This window comes from Anabrus simplex, chromosome 1 (genome assembly GCF_040414725.1).
Source record: "Anabrus simplex isolate iqAnaSimp1 chromosome 1, ASM4041472v1, whole genome shotgun sequence".
Taxonomy (NCBI): domain Eukaryota; kingdom Metazoa; phylum Arthropoda; class Insecta; order Orthoptera; family Tettigoniidae; genus Anabrus; species Anabrus simplex.
In genome coordinates, this window is record NC_090265.1 from 694,837,492 (window position 1) to 694,860,272 (window position 22,781).

Genomic DNA, 22,781 nt, shown 5'->3' on the forward strand with positions numbered 1-22,781 from the left:
TCTACTTTAATATGGTTAGCATGCTGGCCTTTGGTCCGAGGGGTCCAGGGGGTCCCTGGTTCGGTTCTCGGTCGGGTAGGAGATTTTAACTTTCATTAATTAATTCCTATGGCTCGGGGACTGGGTGTTCGTGCCGTCTTAAACATTAGACTTCAACAGGTAGGGCCTCATCCTCACAGACGTGCAGGTCGCTTGTACGGGGTTAACTCTAAAGACCTGCACCAAACCTCTCCGGAGGCCACATGCCATTATTGTAAATTGATGTGCTTTTTTTTGCTACTGGCTTTACGTCGCACCGACACAGATAGGTTTTATGGCGACGGTGGGTTAGGAAAGGCCTAGGAATTGAAAGGAAGCGGCCGTGGCCTTAATTAAGGTACAGCCCCAGCATTTGCCTGGTGTGAAAATGGGAAACCTCGGAAAACCATGTTCAGGGGTGCCGACAGTGGGATTCGAACCCACTATCTCCCGAATACAAGCTGACAGCCGCGGGCCGCTATCCGCGCGGCCAACTCGCCAGGTAAATATATGTGAAAGGGAAAAATGCGTTATATTAACTTCAAGACAACAGCAAAATATTTTGAAAATAATAAGCCTACACCTCGGCCTCTTTCATTCACTAATCATTATTTTTCCCCTGTGGGTTGGGGAGGCAAAATAACATTCACAGTATTCCCTGCCTGTCGTAAAATATGACCAAAAGGGGCCCCAGGGGCTCTTAAATGATTTAAGAAAAGACTAGACAAACAACTGATAGGCAATATGCTACCTGGGTGACTGCCCTAAGTCGGTGGAAACACATGGGTTGAAGGGAAGCGTGAGTCAGCGCGCACCTCCTCCCTTCTGCAGTCATCGCCAGCACCTGCTGTCCGGAGTCGTGAATTTTGAGACTCATTAGAATGTTTACTTTAGCTACCAGTTTGTAGTCGTAAGTTTTGATACTATATGTAACTAATTTTAGCCCGTGAGTTTTGAGACTCGATGGTTTTGAGACGTAAGCATTTGGATTAGTTACTGTGCAGAACGGATTTACTTTTCTTCTTTATTCTTTTAGAACAGGAATTCTGCTTTTTGTTTTCTTGTTTCAGTTTTTCACAATGCCATTATATCAGGGATGGAGAACCAATAGTGCCTTTTCACAGACGTAAAAATCTGCTATCACCACCACATAATTGTGCTATTGCCAAAAATATTCTGCTACTTCCCATTAGTACCTCTACTTTCTTCGATTTTGGCCATCTGACGACCACGGAAAGTGAGCCTGATAATCCTTCTTTTCTTGACTTCCAATAGTTCTTCATCCTTTCACTTTGCTGTTTCCTCCTCTCTTGTGTCTAAATGTTATTATATTACGTTTCCTCTTTTCCTTCTCCCGGAAACCCTTGAAGCTTTGTATCAATCATGTGAAAGTTGTTCTATCTTGTATTCCAATCTCTGTCTCCTTGGATCCAATGGTTGCCATTCTTGCTCTAGTAACGTGGTTAAACACTCGTTTTGTCTATCTAATGTTATCCATCCTCATTATGTGACCACTATCTTTCTGATCGTGTCTAACATCCCTTCATTTTCTTCATCCTTGTTCAGATCTTTATTCCTCCTATGTCCAAACTCTCCTTTCTTCATTCTCAATGGTCCCCAAAATTTCCACAATATTGTCCTTTCTTTTTTCTCTATCTCTTCTATTTCACCAGTTTTCATAGCGAACGTGCATTCTGTGTCATACAAACTCTCTGGTTTTATTACTGTGTTGTAGTGTTTGATTTTAGTTTTCCTTGAGAGATTCTTCTTATTGTAGGTATCTTTAGTGTGTTGGTATGCTAGTTCCAGTTTTCTTCTCTTGATATGTTTGCTTACTTATCGAGTCCATCAACCTGTATTATTTCACCTAGATATTTAAATTTATTAACCTTGTTGATTTTCCCATACTCTGTTTTTAATGCTGTAGTTGAATCCCTAATATTTGATGTGAATATAGTCTTCTCAAAAGATACCTGAAGTCCAACTTTTCCTGCTATTTCTTTCAGAAGATTGATTTGCTCTAACGCAGTCTCTATAGTTGCAGAGAGGATTGTTATGTCTACAGCAAAGGCCAAACAGTTTATATTAACCCCTTTTTGCTTTGAACCTAATCTTATCTCATAATGGAATCCCCTTCCTTTAAGTCTTTCTTCCCATACTCTTATTACATTTTCCAAGACGATATTGAAAAGAATCAGATAAAGCCCATCTCCCTGCCCATCTTACCATTAATTCATTGAAAGTGCAATAACAACAATCTATATGAACATCTAAGTGTATCTGCTCGCCTTCAAATGCTATAGGAGTAGAATAGTGTGACACGACTTGCTGTCGTTCCCTGTTAGCACAGTATAAGGGAAGCAAATATGAAAGGTAACAGCTGAGTAGCAAACACATATCGGGATAGTTTCAGCGCAAGAAAAAATTCACAAAATCCAGAATCGAACTTTTGCCTTTCCTTCAAATCTGAATTAAGAAAAGTTGATTCAAACTAAAAAAAATGTAAAGCAAGGAGTAGAGGTATGTTTTGATGCATGAGATTCTACCACACACTGTGTGTACTCTGCTCCTAATCTTCAAGCAGGTATAGTAGTATAATTGGACAGTTCTGGCGCCTCCTCCTCCTCCTCCGGCTCCCAGAGGCCCGCTCTTCCTCCTCCTCCTCCCGAGGGGCCTTCCCAGGGGCCCGCTCTACCTCCTCCTCCTGGGAGGCCTTCCCAGGGCACGGTCCTCCGCAGCCAGGGGCCTCTTCCAGTGCCGCCGAATTAACCTTACTGGCGCGAAATTTGAATTGGTAAACAAAGCCACGTGCATTTTTTGACAGACACGTGCTTTTTGACAGACAACAACGCATCGCTAACCTCACTACTGCCATCTTGACGGGCCTAAACCTCAGTGCTGCCAGCTTAACCTCACTAGCGCGAGATTTGAATCGGTAAACAAATCCACGTGCTTTTTTGACAGCCACGTGCTTTTTGACAGAGAACAACGCATTGCTAACGTCAGCGCTGTTATTTTAACGGGCCTAAACCTTAGTGCTGCCAACTTAACCTTACCAGCGCGAGATTTGAATCGGTAAACAAATCCACGTGCTTTTTTGACAGCCACGTACTTTTTGACAGAGAACAACGCATTGCTAACGTCAGCGCTGTTATTTTAACGGGCCTAAACCTTAGTGCTGCCAACTTAACTTTACCAGCGCGAGATTTGAATCGGTAAACAAATCCACGTGCTTTTTAGACAGCTGTTGTCCGCCATCTTTAATCAACAGAGCACAGTGCTGCCCTCTTTAGCTACATATCTTTGAAATGTGGTGGCGGATAATTTGAAAAATGCTTTTTGACAGCAGCCATCTTTAATCGACAAAGCACCGTACTGCACTCTTTAGCTAGATAACTTTGAAATGTGTTGGCAGGCAATTCCACGTGACAGCAGCCATCTTTAATCAAGAGAGCACGGTGCTGCCCTCTTTAGCTACATACCTTTGAAATGTGGTGGCGGCAATTTGAAAAATTCCACGTGCTCTTGTTTGGAAACAAACTCACGTGCTTTTTTGACAGCTGCCATTCGCCATCTTGCATCACAAATCTCAGTGCTGCACACTTTAACTAGATACCTTTGAAATGTGGTGGCGACAAATTCCACGTGCTCTTGTTTAGAAACAAAGCCACGTGCGTTTTTGACAGCCTTCTTCCGCCATCTTTGATCAACAGAGCACCGTGCTGCTATCATGCGGGCAGTTTCGTCAGCTGTCATCCGCCATCTTTAATCCACAGAGCACCGTGCTGCCATCTTTATGGCTACTACCTTAAGCACGTAGTAGCGGGCAATTTGAAAAGTTCCGTTAGCTGTCATCCGCCATCTTTAATCAAGAGAGCGCCGTGCTGCCATCTTTAGCTACTACCTTTGAAATGTGGTTGCGGCAAATTGAAAAATTCCACGTGCTCTTGTTTGGAAACAAGCATACGTGCTTTTTGATAGCTGTCATCCGCCATCTTGCATCACAAACCTCAGTGCTGCACTCTTTAGGTACATACCTTTGAAATATGGTGGTGGATAGTTTAAAAAAATCTACAGCAGCCATCTCTCGACTCTAATTGCACAAGATGGTGGCTATACATGACTCTTTAAGGGTGCTTACGCAAGATGGCTGCTATACACAGGTTCTTAAGAGACTCCCTTGGGATGCTTGCGCAAGATGGCGGCTATACATGGCTCCTTATGAGACGCCCTAGGGATGCTTGCGCAAGATGGCGGTTGCTCTTGTGAGACGGCTTAAGGGTCCTCACACAAGATGGCTTAAAACGTCCTAAGGATGCTTGCGCAAGATGGCGGACACAAGATGGCGGCTATACACGACTCCTTATGAGACTCCTTAAGGGTGCTTGCGCAAGATGGCTGCTGCTCTTATGAAGAAAGCTAGCTTAGAGGATAACGTGTCATGCTAGTTCGATTCATTAAATTTGGGGCTTAAATGCAAAATGTTAAATATCTCGAAAACGGTGCATCGTAGAGCAAAACGGATAAAACATTTCTGCCTACTACCCAGGTTCGCAGTATGAGGAATATGATAGCACAAGAAAAACATAGTCTAATGATGAGATCAACGGTTCGGTTCCTACTTATGCCCTTTGGCATTTGCTCTGCTTTAGCTTGTATTGAAGCAAGTCTTCGTAACATGATCAGGTTTAGCTATGGTAGAGAGTATAACGTGCCGTGCTGGTTCGATTAATTAAATTTGGGGCTTAAATGCAAAATGTTAAATATCTCGGAACCGGTACGTCGTAGAGCAAAACGGACAAAATTTCTCCACCTATTGTCTAGGTTCACAGTATCAGGAACATGATAGCAAAAGAAAAACATAGTCTAATGATGAGATCAACGGTTCGATTCCTACTTAGGCCCTTCGGCATTGGTTACTAATTCTACAAGATGGCGGCTATATATAGCTTCTTATGAGACAGCTTAAGGGTGCTTGCACAAGATGACTGCTGCTTTTATGAGACGCCCTAGGGATGCTTACGCAAGATGGCGGACTCAAAATCGTGACTATACTGTACATAGCTCCTTATGAGACAGCCTAGGGGTGATCGCACAAGATGGCGGCTACTCCTATGAAGAAAGCCAGCTTAGAGGCTACTACACAAGATGGTGGCTGCTGTTATGCATGCGGTGGGGGGAAATTTGAAAAATTGTATGTGCTTTTTTGAAAAGCTGCTATCTTTAATTAACAGAGCACCATGCTGCCATCTTTAGCTACTACCTTACGTACGTGGTAGCGGGAAATTTGAAAAATTCCACGTGCTTTTCTGACAGCGGTCATCTTTAATCAACAGAGCATCGTGCTGCTATCTTTACAGCACTAAATCTCATACCTTTGAAATGTGGTGGTGGGTAATTAAAAAAACCTTCGTGCTTTTTTAACTGCGGTCATCTTTAAACAATAGCGGTTTTACATTAGCTGTTAAGGCCTCTTCTTATGTCAAGGCATTGCTCTATCGAACAAGTTTAAACCTGCATAGTGAAGGCAAGAGTGTACAGCGATAACATCATTATGCATGTTTAGACTTGCAGATGATAAAATAAACATAACAAGACTAGAATAGAACGCTGTACTCGATACAACATGTGTTTAGAACATTGCTTGATGTGTTCAGAACACTAAATAAGTGATCAAGAATAGAATCGAACACTGTACTCGATACAACATGTGTTTAGAACATATCAGGGGATGCCTTTGTTCTAAGAAGATTAGATTGAAACATAACAAGACTAGAATCGAACACTGTACTCGATGCCGTTAACTTCAACATGAGATTAGAACATTGATTGATGTGTTCAAAACACTAAAATCGAACATACAACGCGATCTTATGCATAAGGCAGTGCACATACTGCGTAACCAACTTACTCGATAAGCGATACAGCAAAAGTACAACTTCAAATGATTTGCCTTCTATCATTTGTCTTGTGCGAAAAGCAGTCGAACAAGTTATCGCATAAACATGTAACGTGAAATATCAGCTCGGAAACCTATTGTTTCAATCTGTTGGCATGGGTTACAAGCATGCAGCTCATGCGGAAAGTAAAATTAAACAGAACACTTAGTGCTATAAGAAATACACCGCTTACATTTAAGTCCCTAGCAGTTGAACAAGTTATCGCATAAACATGCAACATAAAATATCGGTTCGGAAACATATTATTGTTTCAATCTGTTAGCATGGGTTACAAGCATGTAGCTTGTGTAGGAGAGGACTACTATGCAAAATGCTAAACCGGAAAAATAATCATGATAGTGAATGGAACCCAGGGGTTACGTCTTATCAGAAGGGCAAAAAGGATGAAAGGACTCTTCCTCCTCCTTATCCTCTACTACCTTACCACGCCCTCATCCTAGAAGGAGTTAGGTGAAGTAAGCACATATTTAACACCCCCATCGATCGCTATTAGCAAGAACTCTTCTACTTTGTTAAGTGTAGCAAAATAATCTTTATTGGTAAATGGTTTTACGTTCAGAACAAGGAATGGAACCTAGGGGTCACGTCTTATCAGAATTACCTAATAAAATCCCCGAGGTGCAATGAGTTGCGTTTTTCTAACAGAAATCAGTATCTGCTCGATAGTTTTTAGTGTTTGGAACACTGAACTTTTCAAGAAGGCAGCAGTGAGGTCAGCGATGTTCTGTTGTTGGATTTTATTTTCCGCGCTACGACATGCATAAGGTGGCAGCCTTGAGGTTTAGCGCCGTAAAGATGGCAGCAGTGAGGTTAGCGATGTTCTGTTGTTGGATTTAAAATTTCGCGCTACAACATGCATAAGGTGGCAGCCTTGAGGTTTAGCGCCGTAAAGATGGCAACAGTGAGGTCAGCGATGCTCTATTGTCCTTCAAAGTGAGGTTAGGATTCGTCAAGGTAACAGCTGTCAAAAAAGCACGTGGGGTTAAAGGTCAGGTTGTGAGTTTCAAAAATAGGAAAATTCCTCTAAGTTTTAATTACTGTTTCGATGGGGTGAGTGTTCCTTTTAGGGATCATTGTAAGTAATGAGGTGTTTAATATAAGGAATGATCTTCACCGGGGTGATCACATAAATAAATATGATGGTAAATAAAGTTTACAGATCTCTGCACATGGTAATGAGGGTATTTGGCGGTTGTAGTAAGGATGTAAACGAAAGGGCATATAAGTCTCTGGTAAGACCCCAACTAGAGAATGGTTCCAGTGTATGGGACCCTCACCAGGATTACTTGATTCAAGAACTGGAAAAATCCAAAGAAAAGCAGCTTGATTTATTCTGGGTGATTCCTGACAAAAGAGTCGCCTTACTAAAATGATGAAAAGTTTGGTCTGGGAAGGCTTGGGAGAAAGGAGACGAACTGCTCGACTAATTGGTATGGTGATTATCTATATTTATATAATTGGTATGTTCCGTGCTGTCAGTGGAGAGATGGTGTGGAATGACGTCAGTAGACGAATTTGTTTGAGAGATGTCTTTAAAAGTAGGGAAGATCACAATATGATAATAAAGCTGGAATTCAAGAAGTCAAAATGGGGCAAATATCCATTTATAGGTAGCGGAGTAAGGGATTGGAATAACTTACCAAGAGAGATGTTCAATGAATTTCCAATTTCTTTGCGATCATTTAAGAAAATGCTAGGAAACCAACACATAGGGAATCTGCCACCTGGGCGACTGCCACAAAATGCAGATCGGTAGTGATTGATTGAGACTGAGAGCTAAGATCAAGCTCAACGTTATTCTAAACCGAATGCCAAGTTTCATTTAAATCCTCACATCCATTCTTCCTGTGATGCTGTAACAAACACAGCAAATATTAAACTGAATTCGACATACAGTATGTCATTAAGATCGCATCATTATTCTTGTCAGAGTACAATATTAACTAACTGGAACGTTGTCTTTAAAAGCTATCTTACTGTATCTTATGTTTGATAAAATGAAAAAAGGCACAGTTTCTCCCTTTTCATGAACACTACTACACTGACGTTCAAACAGTGGCAGGTTCCAGAGCCGCAATGACCCCACTATAGACAGTGGTTAAAACTGCTCTGACGTATTCCGTTAAGTACACAACATGCACATTCCTATCAATACCTCATACCAGGGATCGAAGTGCTGGAATAGTATGATGAACAAGTGGGTCACATACCAGTAGTTTTCAGAACATGTATGAACTAGGGAAATAGTATACTAAAAAGAAACTTTCTAACTCCTCAACTATTTCCCACCGGGCGAGTTGGCCGAGCGTGTAGAGGCGCGTGGCTGTGAGCTTGCATCCGGGAGATAGTAGGTTCGAATCCCACTATCGGCAGTCCTGAAGATGGTTTTCCGTGGTTTCCGCGTTTTCACACCAGGCAAATGCTGGGGCTGTACCTTAATTAAGGCCACGGCCGCTTCCTTCCAACTCCTAGGCCTTTCCTATCCCATCGACGCCATAAGACCTATCTGTGTCGGTGCGACGTAAAGCCCCTAGCAAAGAAAGCTATTTCCCGCCAATATTCAAGCAGGCTATTCTACTGGGCATAAAGCAATAATGCCATCTATTAGAGATGCATGGGAGTGGTGGTGGTGATTATTGTTTTAAGAGGAAGTACAACTAGGCAACCATCCTCTACATAACACTAATCAGAGGGAAAATTGGAAGGGATCCGACACTTCGAAAACTGAAGATATCGGCCAAAGGAAGACAAGGGCCACGAAGGGCGTGAAAATGAAAGACTCCCTAGCCCTCGCAAACCTAATAGCGTCGGGGTCGGAAAAGAACAAGAGATCACCAAGAGAGGTCAGATAGGATAGATGAAAGTGAGGAGCCTGGCACAAGTAAGTGGAAGCAATACCAGGACTCAGCTGGGGCCCCGTGGTCGCCAATCCACGCTCCAAAGTTCAGAGCACCTGAGGCCCCTTTTAGTCGCCTCTTACGACAGGCAGGGGATACCGTGGGTGTTATTCTACCGCCCCCACCCACAGGGAGATTTCTTTCTCATTTTGATAGTCATCTCTACAATGTTCTTTGCAGTATGTGCTCATGACCACGCAGTTTTCACGATAAAACCACCATTACCAGTTAACTGGATTGAACAAGGTTTCATAGTTAGTTATGCTTGGCATTGAAATCACTCAATCAATCAATCAATCAATCAATCAATCAATCAATCAATCAATCAATCAATCAATCAATCAATCAATCAATCAATCAATCAATCAATCAATCAATCAATCAATCAATCAATCAATCAATCAATCAATCAATCAATCAATCAATCAATCAATCAATCAATCAATCAATCAATCAATCACCACTGATCTGCATTTACGGCAGCCGCACAAGTGGCAGATTCTGTGTCTGTTGCTTACGTAGCCTTTTCGTAAATAATTGCAAGGAATTTGGACATTTATTGAACATCTTCCTCGGCAAATTATTCCATTCCCTAACTTCTCTTTCTACACACAAATATTTTCCAGAATTTCTCCTCTCAAATTCCAACTTTGTCTTCATATTTTTATCTTTCCTACGTTTAAAAACATTACACAAATCTTTTCGACTACGTATTTATTTAATCGTATGGTGATTTTATACAGTACACATACTAGGCAAAATCAAACTTTAAATTCCGTTCTTCTCAGCATTCAGTTAAACCGGGTGTGAGAGCGAATAAATCGTCAGGAGTGCCAGGGTACGAATAAGAGGGCAGCGTTGGATCAGGTGATCAATCATCTGTTCTTCCAGGTTACAATCACACTTTGGTGAACTGATCCAAACTCACTTGTACCTGAAATAATTGCAACAACCATGTCCAGTCCTTAACCTGTCGATACGGCACCAGAGGTTCCTCGGTAGTTCAAAACCGTTTGGCTTCTTTGTGATACACTTGTTCCCAATGTTTTTGTTGGCCACTCATGCTTATAGCTTTCATTTAGGTCAAATCCATCTGCAATGAGTTGCCCTGCAGTGACACTTGCTGGTCTTCTTGATTGCTGTCGCTGCAGTGATGGATGACATAATTCTTGGTGCAATGGCAAAGAGGGTGATGCAAAGATTTTCTTAGCTTCCCTTAGTAGACCACCAATGTCATTCCATGTCAGATTTCCAGTGACAGTTCGGAACATATTGCTTACCTTTCTGAAAAAAAAAAGTTTTTTGAGGGTCCACCTTTTCAATACATTATATGTTTCTTTATTAATGTACATAACAATGTTACATCATTCCCATGTCTTAAGCAGGACACGTTTCACATACTTTTTAGGCACCATCAGCCGCTGGTCAAAATTGCTCCATTCCTAGGCTTTGTTCATGATAAAATGCTTAAAATAACTGCTCTGTCTAAAACGTTATGCTTATACATGCTATATGTCTTATAGAAACATACGGCTACCATGAACTGCTATGTCTACTAAGTTATGATTACACATACTACACATATATACACTGACTGACAGAGCAAATGCAACACCAAGAAGGAGTGGTTCGAAAGGGGTGAAAGTTGGGGAAAAAAACAGAGACGTCACGGACGAATAATTGATGTTTATTTCAAACCGATATGCAGGTTACACAATGCGCACGGCATCGACTCAGTAGGATGTAGGACCACCGCGAGCGGCGATGCACGCAGAAACACGTCGAGGTACAGAGTCAATAAGAGTGCGGATGGTGTCCTGAGGGATGGTTCTCCATTCTCTGTCAACCATTTGCCACAGTTGGTCGTCCGTATGAGGCTGGGGCAGAGTTTGCAAACGGCGTCCAATGAGATCCCACACGTGTTCGATTGGTGAGAGATCCGGAGAGTACGCTGGCCACGGAAGCATCTGTACACCTCGTAGAGCCTGTTGGGAGATGCGAGCAGTGTGTGGGCGGGCATTATCCTGCTGAAACAGAGCAATGGGCAGCCCCTGAAGGTACGGGAGTGCCACCGGCCGCAGCACATGCTGCACGTAGCGGTGGGCATTTAACGTGCCTTGAATACGCACTAGAGGTGACGTGGAATCATACGCAGTAGCGCCCCAAACCATGATGCCGCGTTGTCTAGCGGTAGGGCGCTCCACAGTTACTGCCGGATTTGACCTTTCTCCACGCCGACGCCACATTCGTCTGCGGTGACTATCACTGACAGAACAGAAGCGTGACTCATCGGAGAGCACGACGTTCCGCCATTCCCTCATCCAAGTCGCTCTAGCCCGGCACCATGCCAGGCGTGCACGTCTATGCTGTGGAGTCAATGGTAGTCTTCTGAGCGGACGCCGGGAGTGCAGGCCTCCTTCAACCAATCGACGGGAAATTGTTCTGGTCGATATTGGAACAGCTAGGGTGTCTTGCACATGCTGAAGAATGGCGGTTGACGTGGCGTGTGGGGCTGCCACCGCTTGGCGGCGGATGCGCCGATCCTCGCGTGCTGACGTCACTCGGGCTGCGCCTGGACCCCTCGCACGTGCCACATGTCCCTGAGCCAACCATCTTCGCCACAGGCGCTGCACCGTGGACACATCCCTATGGGTATCGGCTGCGATTTGACGAAGCGACCAACCTGCCCTTCTCAGCCCGATCACCATACCCCTCGTAAAGTCGTCTGTCTGCTGGAAATGCCTCCGTTGACGGCGGCCTGGCATTCTTAGCTATACACGTGTCCTGTGGCACACGACAACACGTTCTACAATGACTGTCGGCTGAGAAATCAAGGTACGAAGTGGGCCATTCGCCAACGCCGAGTCCCATTTATCGTTCGCTACGTGCACAGCACAGCGGCGCATTTTACATCATGAGCATACCTCATTGACGTCAGTCTACCCTGCAATTGGCATAAAGTTCTGACCACTCCTTCTTGGTGTTGCATTTGCTCTGTCAGTCAGTGTATATATCCAGCTAACATGACTTGCTCTGTCTAAAAGTCATGCTTACACATTACTCTTCATTCTATGAAGACATCCTTGATATGATTGTTACACTTTAAAAACTCGATTATATATTAGTTCATTCCAACGTTACTTATAATGACATTGGGCTCATGGATTGTTCAGTCTATAATGTCCAAGGTGTGGAAATTTCACGTACTTGTCACTTGTTTGTGATGTTCGTTTTTGGGATAAAAATTCAGTCGTTGTTTCGTGGGATGTTGATGTGGCCTGTTGTCTGACCGTTTTTCTCCTTCATTGCCTTGTGATCATTAAAATTAGGTAAAACAGGGCTGCCTGCTGTTATGTGGGTCGGAAGAGGGGACTTCTCAAAATCGTTCTTTCGGTTTTTGTGGACCTTATCGCTCATTAAAGGACTGAGAGTGGTGGATTGAGAGTCTGTAATGACAAGTATGTCTCAGTTGTGAAATTTATGTAAAAGAAGTATAAAATGGGGATGCTAAGCGGAATCTTACCCAACCCCTCGCTTCTCTTGCAGCTGGCTTGCTCCTGTGACACTTTCTGTCCGACTGGCATTGGCTAATGCTGTGCACCTTGTATTGTATCTGTGTGTATTGGGTGGAGGGATGTGGGTTGGAGAGGAGAGGGCAGAAGGGGCATTGGCTGTTGTCAGAAAACGGGGTCTGTCTGTGAGCAGAACTTCGTGTGGGGATTTCTTAATGTTTTTTACATGTTCTCTTTCACTTTTAATATCGCAAATAAACATGGGATCTGGTCATAAATAGGATTTTTAGCCTCTGTGACGTCATTCCACTTAGCCTATGGCTTCTGTTGAGAAACTGGTCTATGAAAATGTAAATGTTTTCGAATTCGTTCATCAATTTTCCTTTTTTCATTCTCTTTAGAATGGTTAAATCTGATTCTATGGTCGTGTAAGCATGTCCTGTTTCTTTCATGGGGATGCTCACTGCCGAGAATTTATGGTGTTTGTTGGCATTAAAAGTGTTCTAAGTATCTTGTTGAGAAACTTCTTCCTGTTCGTCTGATGTACGGAACAAAACATTGGGCACAGGTGAGTTTAAGGATCCCGGACCCTGAGTATTGGTCTTTGTTGGAATTGACGCTGTTGTGATTTAGGAACATGCCTTGGTTGGTATTTTGTGTTTGTAAAGGAATTTTGAAGTTGTGTTTCTTAAACAGGTTGGAAATTTGTTGTATGTTGGGACTGCTGTAAGTAAAATTGGTGAATTTTGAATTTTTTGTTTCTCTGGAATTAACTTTGAAATTTGGCTATTTCTAATTTTATTATTATTATTATTATTATTATTATTATTATTATTATTATTATTATTATTATTATTATTTGATTGACCATTTCAATGTTCCACATGTAGTGTAATTCCTTGTTGTCTTTGGTGGTTGTGGTGGTGATAGTGACTATTGTTTTAAGAGGAAGTGCAACTGGGCAACCACCCTCTATAAAACACTAATCAGAGAGGAAAAATGGAAGGGTTCTGACACTTAGAAAGGTGAAGATATCGGCCAAAGGAAGACAAGGGCCACGAAGGGCGTGAAAATGAAAGACTTCCTAGGCCTCCGTACGTAACACCGTCGGGGTCGGAAAAGAACAAGGGTTGACCAAGAGAGGTCGGATATGATAGATGAAAGTGAGGAGCCTGGCTCAAGTAAGTGAAAGCAATGCCAGGACTTTGCTAAGGGCCCCGTGGTCGCCAACCCGCCCTCCAAAGTTCAGAGCCCCTGGGGCCCCTTTTAGTCGCCTCTTACGACAGGCAGGACATACCGTTTGTGTTATTCTACCACCTCCACACACAGGGGGATGAGGTCTTTGGGTGAGAGGGGTATTTTAAATGATCGATGTTTGTTGTTGTTGCTTGTTGTTTTTGATTGTGTTTGGTGAAAATGTTAGCTTGCTATCAATTTTTAATACCTTAACTCGGTATCAAAATATAAAATTCACAGCAGAAGATAAAACCAATAATTCCATAAATTTTTTTAGATATCGCCATCACACAAAAAGGACGACAGCTTCGAATACCTTTTTATAGGAATAGCCAAAATATAACAAAAAATTGTGAACCTTACCACAATATCCAAATTTGAAAAGTCAGAGGCTTGCAGTACTGCTTTGGAAAATACCAGAAATGTTTTTAAATTTGCGGAGATGAGTTTTTAACACGATACACCCTGCATTTTTCCAAGGAAACTTGATTTTTAGGATCATTAGGGATTGTTCGACTTCTTCAACAAGTCTTGTACTAATTTGAATGGACAATCCTTTGTCTTGCAATTTCTTGATGGCTGAAGGTATGACTCATCGAATTGGAATGAATGGTTGAATACGACTTGCTCAAGAATAACATCTTTATTCAACCCTTACTGTGCTTCCTTAATATGAGCAGCTTCTTCAGTATCAAGGTCTTAACAACCTTTTTCACTGTTTCAAAATAATCAGCATAATATGCAAATGCTTCAAGTCATGTTCCCTATCTTGTGTGAACTGGTGAAGGCAGGAGCGGCACATTGTTAAAACTGCATAAAAAATATTCTGTCGATGGCGAGCCTTCAGGAATACTCTTTCACTCTCGAGATCAAAACGTTTACTTCATAAAAGCAAGACCAGCCAGCTTCAGCGACTCAATGAAGTCCATGTGCTATACACGTGACGTGCATCACCTTGGGATATAATATCCCAAGACCTCCCATGGCTTGGCACGTGTGAGGTGCAGCATCAGTGCAGGCCACAAGAACATGAGCATAAAATATGTGTGAAGGCCACAAAACACAAAGTGCATCATTGAAAAATGCAGCAACCGTTGAGTGATTCACCTTATTGTTAGGTAACACATCCATAGTTAGTAGATATCATTTGTGTCTCTCTTCTCCCTCTCCTAAAATTCCAAACATAAATTATTTACAGATCTTTGATCTACGTCCCTTGTTCCATCTAGTGAGACCCAAATATATATTCCATGAGCCTTTTCCCTTAGTTAACCACAGAACTTCTTTCTTTACCTAGGCAGTATCTATGATATCGACCCTGCCACTTACATCAGTAGGCAATGTTCGAGTATTAAGCAAGAGAAGAGAATTATTTAGAAGTTACGACTCACTCTGCCATATTAGATATTTCATTAGGAAGGAAGAATGAAAACTATGTGTTCATAAAACTTTTCACTTCATTTTGCATATCCCTATGATTAAATTTAAAGCATTAAATATTGAGTGTCAATCAAATTCAGACATGAATGCATAGAATTATTATGTTAAATGTTTTCTTAAAATTTATTTCTCTTAAATGTGCCAACTGAATATACTTCACAGACATAATCACACCCCTTGGTTCACTGCTGACAGAAAAAGCACACACTTAAGAAATATTAAGTTTCAGTAGTGTATTGTACAATTGTGTTTATATAATTTTATTCTTATTTAGATTGAGACTTTCATAGCCTGTAATTGCAGACATGATAATAAGCTTTTGCCATGTAAGTAAATGAGGTGAAATTCTTAATGATTCCCAGAGAACTCTGTTCCACCTCTTCAGTAGGAAATCTCGTCTGTTCATGAGGAAGCCATCTCTTAAAATGAGGTTTGAATTTAGGAATGTTTTACCATTGGTCTGTAATAAGTGTTGCTTGCTTTCATCACTAGATGTCTCACTGTGCGCTAGCCTTTCGAGTGGGAGCTGACAACACCATCCTAGCTTCAATTAAGATGTTTCTTGTTCCATCGTACGTGCACGCGAAGTAAACAGCAAGGTCATTAGACGAATCAGAGACAAATGTGGTAGAAGAAAATAAACAAATAAAAATAAAAGTGCGGTACAGTGAAAGACTGTTGGTCTTCATTATTATTCATTTTAACTTAGGCTGATTTGATCACCATAGTACCTGATCTTCAGAGTGTCCCAGTTTTGATTCCCGACTGATGCCAGTGTAAAAGACTGATATAACTTGAAAACAATATTCCCTAACCCATGGGTAAATAATGCCTATATCGAGCTCGAATTATTATTTTTATGATTATGAGTATGATAACTATTTCCATAGTTATGTCATATGTACGGACGATGCGAGCGTATTGTTTGTGAGGTTATATCTTGAAACTTGTGCTGTATGTGTATATATATATATATATATATATATATATATATATATATATATATATGAATTTAGTTAATCTAAGAACCTGTATTAAATAGTATATAATTTATTATTACCCGTATACATGATATATTATAATCCACGGTAACATTTTGCAATACACTGTAACATCCAGAATAACGTATCTTTGTCACTAGATGGTTGCAGAATGTTCTTTACATTGTAACTAAGTATTAGGCACTCTAGAATTTATGAGAAAAGGTGTTGGGTAACATCCTTCTAGAAGCCTGGCCAGGCAACCTATATAGAGAGACAGTCTTGACGGTGGAGTTGAGTTAGTGTTTAACAGGTGGTGGTGGTGGTGATTATTGTTTTAAGAGGAAGTAAAACTAGGCAACCATCCTCTATATAACATTAAACAGAAGGAAAATTAGAAGTGATCCGACACTTCGAAAAATGAAGATATCGGCCGCAAACCTAATAGCGTCGGGGTCGGAAAAAGAACAAGAGTAGACCAAGAGAGGTCGGATAGGATAGATTAAAGTGAGGAGCCTGGCAAAAGTAAGTGGAAGCATAGCCAGGACTCAGCTAAGGGCCCCGTGGTCGCCAACCCACGCTCCAAACTTCAGAGCCCCTGGGGCCCCTTTTAGTCGCCTCTTACGACAGGCAGGGGATACCATGGGTGTTCTTCTACGGCCCCCCCACAGGGGTTTGTTTAACAGGAGTTGTGTTGATGAGACGTATATATATAAGTCGTGTTTGAAGTATGTGAATTGGGTTCGTAAAGTTGGTAGTTGACATGCAGTGGTTGCAGTCTCCTTGTGCTTTGTGATAGGCAGTTGTTAAAAATGGTGGTTTCTTGAAGTATGTGTTTAATGTGTAAATATTGAAAATAAATTAATGTTCGCAATTGACAGCATTTTGTGTGCATCTTTGTAAGGTGGTGGTGGTGGTGATTATTGTTTTAAGAGGAAGTACAACTAGGCAACCATCCTCTATATAACACTAATCAGAAGGAAAAATGGAAGGGATCCGACACTTCGAAAAATGAAGATATCGGCCAAAGGAAGACAAGGGCCACGAAGCGCGTGAAAATGAAAGACTCCCTAGCCCTCGCAAACCTAATAGCGTCGGGGTCGGAAAAGAACAAGAGTTGACCAAGGTAGGTCGGATAGGATAGATGAAAGTGAGGAGCCTGGCACAAGTAAGTGGAAGCATAGCCAGGACTCAGATAAGGGCCCCGTGGTCGCCAACCCACGCTCCAAAATTCAGAGCACCTGGGGCCCCTTTTAGTCGCCAATTACGACAGGCAGGGGATACCGTGGGTGTTCTTCTACCGCCCCCACACACAGGGGTTTGTTTAACAGGAGTTGTGTTGATGAGACGTATATATAGAAGTCGTGTTTGAAGTATGTGAATTGGGTTCGTAAAGTTGGTAGTTGACATGCAGTGGTTGCAGTCTCCTTGTGCTTTGTGATAGGCAGTTGTTAAAAATGGTGGTTTCTTGAAGTATGTGTTTAATGTGAAAATAGAGAAAATAAATTAATGTTCGCAATTGACAGCATTTTGTGTGCATCTTTGTAAATATATCACGACCCCTGCTGGACAACTCCTCATACTCATGTTTGTCTGTATACAAATAACACATAACAGGAACAAAGAAGGGCACCTCACTGTAAAGTAGACTCTCTCAGCGTGAGGAAAAGAGTGACATATTTTATTTGGTAACTTAATATTGGTGTCTTTATGTTCGTATTATTTGAAAACATCCAAGTGGCCAGCAGTAGAAGTGCATTGACTAAAGGAACACTAATATTCTGGATACTTCATACTTGCCAGATACAACATGTTCATACTTGGAATTTCCTTGAAAATCTCTCAATGTAGACAGGTTGGTTTAGATAATTTACATAATTCACTGTCCAGAGTAAATCACCATTCACATGGCATATATGCAAAGGAAAATAAGGTATTTGGGGATATATGTACAACAGGGGAATTTCAGAATTAAAAATATAAAAGCTCATTTTATTGTACAAATAGTGTGAAAATTTTAATTGTGTTACGATACATTACTATCATACTGATGCTGTTACTGCACAGCATGTCTCTCTCTCTCTCTGGTACGAACAGCACCTACTTGCGTAGCATGGCCAACGTTATCTAGGAAATGGTCATCATTTTATTTTATTTACACTGATGATCGCCAGACGCTTACCAAAGATCTAATGCAGGATCCCTCGATCGACTTCTCATGGCATTATTTACAATCAATGTTGCTACTAATTTCTAAATGGCAGTTAAGAGTTAGTGATTTTGGACAACGTTTGATGACATGTGGTGGGTGTTGTTTTTGGAGGAAATAAAACTGGACAAACTTGTTCTTTATAGCTATCTTGGAAGAAAAAGTTAACAGAAGAACGAGGGCACTCACACAATATTGGAGTGGAAAGAGAAATCAAGTCGACAGAGGGAGATCAGGCAGGCAATATAGCTGGCGGCCCCTTGGCCTCTCTCAACACAAATGGAAGAGGTCCGACACTTCTAAGAATGAAGGTATTGGCAAAAGAAAGGGAAGGGATATGAAGGGCATGGAAATGAAAGTGCTTAGGACTCGGGAACCTAATAGCATCAGGGTCGGGAAAGAACAAGAGTTGAACAACAGAGGTGGGATAGGATAGATGAAAGCAAGGGGTCTGACACAAGTAAGTGGAAGCAATGCCAGGACTTAGCTAAGAGGCCCGTGGTTTCCGAACCATGCTCCAATGTTCAGACCCCTGAGGCTCCTCTTAGTCACCTCTAACGACAGGCAGGAGAAGCCGTGGGTGTTATTCTACCGCCCCCACCCACAAAGGAGGACCACTCCCACAGGAGGATATCATTTGTGTTTATATATTGAGACACACTGACATGTTGGTATTAGTTGCAGCCTTTTAAATATTAACTGAGAAATTATTGCGGGTATCAAAATATTTTTCTTTGATAAATATTCCTGAATTATTTGAGCATGCAGCAACAAAAAAAGACCTAAACATATGTTTTGTTTCAGCTCATCAGTACAGTCTCCGGCCACGCCGCTCCCTTCGCTAAGCGGCAACAGGTAAGCTTAGTCCATGGACACAAAACCATTCTCGTTATAGAAAGTGTTTTAGATATAATCTAATATAAAGTACAACTTTGCATTCATGAGCAAGGGCTCGGAGAAGTTGGTTTACCAAGGCATTCTCCTCATTTCTTTAACTGAATATTGCAAAAAATGCCTACCGGTACATCCTTGCAGGATGTACTGTGCATCTGGAGCGGGTCAGCCAGGCTGACCTCCGATACATCACCAGAAGATGAGGCACCTTGTGGTGGTGGTGGTGATTATTGTCTTAAGAGGAAGTACAACTAGGCAACCATCCTCCATATAACACTAATCAAAGGGAAAAATGGAAGGGATCCGACACTTCAAAAAATGAAGGTATCGGCCAAATGAAAACAAGGGCCACGAAGGGAGTGAAAATGAAAGACTCTCCAGCCCTCGCAAACCTAATAGCATCGGGGTCGGAAGAGAACAAGAGTTGACCAAGAGAGGTCAGATAGGATAGTTGAAAGTGAGGAGCCTGGCACAAGTAAGTGGAAGCAATGCCAGGACTCAGCTAAGGGCCCCGTGGACACCAACCCACGCTCCCAAGTTCAGAGCCCCTGGGGCCCTTTTAGTCGCCTCTTACGACAGACAGGGAATAACGTGGGTGTTATTCTACTGCCCCACCCACAGGGGGAATTCTTCCTCGAATCTTCTTAATTTCTTGGGGTTGGCTCTTCGTGTGGATTGGACCCTGTTTGCTGCTGGATGCACTTTGAGGGATGTGTTTGTGTTTCTGTGGAAGCTGGCAGTACCGGTATGCAACTCCTGAGACGGAGGAAAACCGTGCACAGGTAAAATACCTGGCCAAGCCACAATTCGAACCCAGGCCCCTCTGAATCGATGACAGTTCAAACAAGAAACATGCCTTGCCCGCTCAGGGGCAAAGGATTGAAGAGGAAGTCAGAGGAAAGAATGCATTGGCCAAAGAAAAGGAGGGGTCATGAAGGGAGTGAAAGTGAGACTCCCTAGGCCATCAGGGTTGGAGGAGAACCAGGGGATGATATATTACGGGGGATGGTCACCTTGAAGTTGTACTTAACACCTCCCTGTGTGCAAAACTAGTCAAATGGAGGACAATTAAATAAATAATCAATATTACAAAGTGAAAACAGTGAAGGGAGAAATATATAACAGTTACTGATATGAAGTTACTGGAGAAGACCATCGCTCCCCGTACACAGCGCACGTGCTGTAAACTTTCCTTCGAAACAGAAAACTAAGATATGATTTTATTCTTCGTAATGACAAAAAGGAACGTTCGGTTGAACTTCAAGACAAACAGATACACAGATGCAAATTCAATTTCCGATTACTGTGGTGCAGTTTACGAAGATTACACTGATAAATCACTAAACAAGTTACTGCACTTGCAAAATGCATATGTGTGTGTGTGAGGTTCATCTGCAATATTAAATGCACTGACCATGTAGCTTCGTCCTACACCAAACGCGGCTGGATACGTCTAAAAGACTGACGTAATCTCCACTGCCTAGTCTTACTGCAATCTCATTCTTATCTGAAAGAAAATATTAATAATCTCTCTTTACATCATGAAAAAAGAAGAAAAAAAGAAAAAAGCACTATGGCAATTCCTTCACAGTTACTGCAATTTGTGAATGGAACAATCTACCACAAGATGTCAGAGGAATACCAGTGTCCAAGAACGCTCATGCAGACAATATCTGATGCAAAGACACAAATAGCAAACAAGCAAGACAAGGCACTTGAAAAATACATGTGTGAGGTTCATCTGCAATATTACACTGACCATGTAACTTTGTCCTATACTAAACTCGGCTGGATACGTCTACAAGACTGACGTAATTTTCACTTCCTAATCTTACTACAAACTTTCCTACTTACCCGTTCTAATTTCTTTAACCCATTAAGGCCCAACGTTGCGTTAACGCATTTTATTTTTGTCTTTGCTCCGACTTAAGTTTTATGTGAATTTTAATTTGAAGCATCGATATATTGAAAGGACATCCTAGAAATATCGCTGATCCAGTTGTCCACACTCAATACATGTAAAGGCATTTTTTCTGAATTTTTAAAGGTTGAAAAAATACCAACATGTAATCAGGTCGTGTTCTGAGGGTTTTTTCAGAAGTAGAATAGACATTTTGTGTCTGTTTTATATATTCAAATTCTATAGACATACTTGTAGGACAAAAGGTCTTTTTCACACAATGAATCTATCATATGAAGTCTTTTTTTGAAATTTACAATGATGTTGCGGTTATACAACTTTGGGATTAACAAGGATGTTTTCCTGATTCATAGACTGCTCACTCGACTGTACTTGCAACGTCTGTTCCTTCTCTCATTGTTGAATGTGCGTTTTTAGTTCAGTGAGGTGCATCAAACTGTAATTGTGTGCTGATAAAGAAACGATATCGCAAGAAAGGTATGCTAAACTGTATTTTAAAATGAATTATTTTATAAATGGGACATATTTTTTGTTTGCTGTGGAATTATGTATAACATCTTTCGTATTTATATTAGGATTTGTTCGTTTTCAGACATGTCTCACATCTACCAGAAAACACTAACTGTGGCAGAACTCGTTGCTATCTTAGAAGAAGAAGGAGGAGAAAATCAAGATGAAGATGACGAAGAAGATTAAGGTGAAGAAGAAGAATAAGATGACGACGACTTGGTGAATGCAGATAACATTGACGCTGTCTATATTCCACCTGATGTCGATTAAGTAACGGATGAAGAAGACGTGGACGAAGACCTTCTTGTGGAAGAGGAACAAGTACGTGACGTGGCTGGAACTGGTACCTTTGAAATACATATAAGTACTGAACAAGAACCAGAGTAGGAATCTGGAGGGTCAGCTGTACAGAAACCTAAAATGCAAGCAGAAAGAATGAAGGAGCTTCTCCCAAATTGGAGAAAAGTTGCTCCTTTCTATACTTCTTCACCAATCTCAGAAGAATCGGCTAAAATTGAAGAAATAAAAATCAATGTAGGTGGTAAGTCACCTTACGAAGTATATTCACTGTTCACAAGTTGTACAAATGATTGTTGATTATACAAACAATACGCTCGCGATAATAACCGCCATTCCTTCCAGCTAAGCACTGTAAGTCTAAAGCAATGATCCTTTCTAGATATCACACATTGCCAGCTGTGAAGTTGTACTGGTCAAAGCACTAACAATTGTTGGAGAATGCATGGGCCGTAACAAGTTTATGACAATCAAAGAACACATGCATTTGTCAGATAAGTGTTTACTGGATCAGAATGACAAATTTTCAAAACTGAGGCCTTCTTTAGACGTTATGAACAAGAAGAACCTTCAGGTTGGATTTTTTCAGCATCGACGAGTTGATCTGCACAACAATGGCATTGTCAATTACAGGACTCGATTTAGGGATAGAAAGTGGTGGTGGCCTCCGTTTATAAATTTGGTTGACAGTGTCATCGTCAATTCTTGGAACATACATCGACTCGCAAATGACGAAAAAGTCTCTCAGCTGCAATTTAGTTCATATAGCTCTGGCTCTGATGAAATCTGAAGGTGATGACTAGGGCCCGGATGTTTATGCAGTAATAGGTTAGAATGCAAACTTACTGAAGTGAGTAATAAGTAGAGTCTACCCGCACAACGGAAATACTATGAGGTTTGCATAAAC